A 2,923-nucleotide genomic window follows, 5' to 3' on the forward strand; every position below is an offset into this window, starting at 1 on the left:
TTGCATTTCTCTAATCAATAATGATTTAGAGCATTTTTTCATATGACTATAGATGGCTTTAATTTCTTCATCTGAGAACTGCCTATTCATATCCTTTTACCATTTATCAATTGGGGAATGACTTGAATTCTTATAAATTTGACTTAATTACCTATATATTTTAGAAATGATGCCCTTATCAGAGACACTGGTTGTAAAAATTCTTTCCCAATTTTCTACTTTCTTCCTAATCTTGATTGCATTGGCTTTGTTTGTGCAAAAACTTTTCAATTTCATGTAATCAAAGTTATCCATTTTGCTTTTCATAATGTTCTTTATCTCCTGTTTGGTCATGAGTTCTTCTGTTTTCCATAAATCTTATAGGTAAACTATTCCTTGCTCTCACAGTTTGCTTACAGTATCAGCCTGTATATCTAAATCATGAACCCATTTTGACTTTATTTTGGTATATGGTGTGAGATTTTAGTCTATGCCTAGTTTCTGCCATACTCTTTTTCTAGTTTTCCCAGCAGTTTTTGTCAAAGAGTGAGTTCTTATCCCAGAAGCTGGGGTCTTTGGGTTTATTACATAATAGATTACAATAGTCATTGACTACTGTGTCTTGCATACTTGTCTGCCTCCTCCTTTCCTTTTCTCTCAGTACATTTTCTTAGTTAGATCAGATTAATCCACTTACTTGAATCCATTTAACCCACTTGATTAGATTTTTTTTATCATTATATCAAAGTCAAGTAAGGTATTTTACATTTTCACCTATTTTTTCATTTTTTTTTGTTTCTGTTTGACTGATTCTTGTTCTCTCATAGAGTCATTAGCTCCCATTTGCCCAATTCTAATTTTTAACAAATTGTTTTCTTCTTTTAGATTTTGTACCTCCTTCCCCATTTGGCCAATTGTATTTTTTAGTGACTTGTTTTCTTCAGTGTATTTTTTTTTCCAGTTGGCCAGTTGTATTTTTTAAGGACTCTTCTACCTCTCTCATTTGACTTTTAAAATCTTTCTTGAGCTATTTTGGGCTTTAGACCAGTTCACATTCCCTTTTGAGGTTCCAGATGTAGATTTGATGACAGTGTTGTCCTTTTCAGAATTTCTGCCTTGATCTTCACTGCTCTCATAATATGAATCTATGGTACATTTCTTTTTACTCATGGTGTTTGCTTATTTCCTGGCCATTAAAGAGACTGAGCTCTCCTGCTGGGGAGCAGAGGGCACTGACCCAAGCTTCATTTGTTGGGAGCCTTGGGCCTGGTCACTGGCTTTGTGTGCTGGGGCTTCCGATGTTGGCAGCTGGAGGCTGTAGGGTTCTGGCAGCTTACCTGGTATTGGGCTAGAATCAGCAACACTGGAGCTCTAGGGGTAGGATTGGGTAGTCTGGCCCCTGGATGTTGCCTACTTTTCCTTTTCTTTTGCTTTCTTCAGCTCCTTTCAGATGGATGTTGCAGGATGTTTATCTGCCTGGGGCTCCTCATTGTGCTACTTCCCTTATTTTTGCTGAGGTACTGGGAGACTGTTGTAGAATGCTGAGGCACCTGGTGGTTTTCTGAGCTGATTTCCACTGGTTCCCCTGCCCTCACTGAGGCACTAGGGGGTCTAAGTATTGGTATTTGCCTGCCCCACCACCTGGGTTTCAGAATCTCCTCCTGGTATGCTGAGGTGGGGCTTTCCAGTAACTTGCTGGGACAACTCCTGTTCAGTATTGCTCCCCTTCCCCCAGGGCAATAGAGACCTTTCCCATTCATCCCTCAAGCTACCTAGGCTACTGGACTGCTGCATCCCTTCTTTCTTCTGGTTCAGCATTCCAGGATTTTTCCTGGGGTGATATTTTCTGGGCTTTCAGAGGTTGATATGGGAGGGTGAGAACAACTTACCTTTTTACTCTATCTTGGTTCCCAGAAGCAGAACTGTGTAATTCATTATCTTGGAGAGCTGTCTGTAATCACTAAAAGGTTAAACTATTTTCCCTTGGTCCACAGCTTGTATGTGTTAGTACCTGAACCCAGCTCTTCCTCACTTCACAGTTGATCCTCTATTGATTGACCTCTACTTGGGATGTGATGGCAGATAGATGTATATGTGTAATGCCCATGCAAAAGGAGTCTGCCAAGAACAAAGTTCATTTTCAAAAGAGTAGACAGGGTTAGAAGAATCAGGCATATACAGTAGGCATAGATAAGCAGTAAATCAATTCTAGAGAATTCAGCTAATGTAGGAAGGATGAAGCCACCCTACATCATTGTTCTATTTCCCTTTACTTCTAGCTTCCAAATAGTGTATCCCAACTTCACATCATTACTATTTAAAATGTTGCTGCATTCCTTTCCAAGTATTAGTTAAGAAAGGAAGAGAAAAAAATAATCCTCAAAGCTTTCTTTAAGCTGCAAGGAACACTATCAGACATTGAGTTCTTTAGCTGGTCTTTGTCCAGATCTATCTTGCTTACTGGTTTAGCAAATTGACTTCCATAATAATGAATCCTGAAAATCCTGTAATTTTCCCTTTAAATACAGTACAGAAAAAGAAAACTAGAGAATTTAAATGGGGGTAAAATGTGCATACAAAGCACATTACTAAAAATAAAATTTGGTATGAAATGTTCACCCAGAACTATTTCTCCTGCTTTTATTTAGATATTCAGTTCCACTTTAAGAATATTAAAATAAATAAATAAAAACCTATTAAGAATTTAAAATTCATTCCAAATGGTATTCTACCCATCCGTTCAAAACGTTTTGTTATATACCTGGTAAACTATAAAATGCTTATATTTAAACCAATGTTATATCATTCCTCTGAATTGCTTTCAATTTTAGAAAAATTGATGATTTTGTATATTGATCAGTGTATATATATGTGTATATATATACATTTGTGTGTGTATATATATGTGTGTCTATATATATGTGTGTGTATGTATATATACTGA

The sequence above is a fragment of the Vombatus ursinus genome, unplaced genomic scaffold (assembly GCF_900497805.2).
Source record: "Vombatus ursinus unplaced genomic scaffold, bare-nosed wombat genome assembly UNPS02014818.1, whole genome shotgun sequence".
NCBI classification, from domain to species: Eukaryota; Metazoa; Chordata; class Mammalia; order Diprotodontia; family Vombatidae; genus Vombatus; species Vombatus ursinus.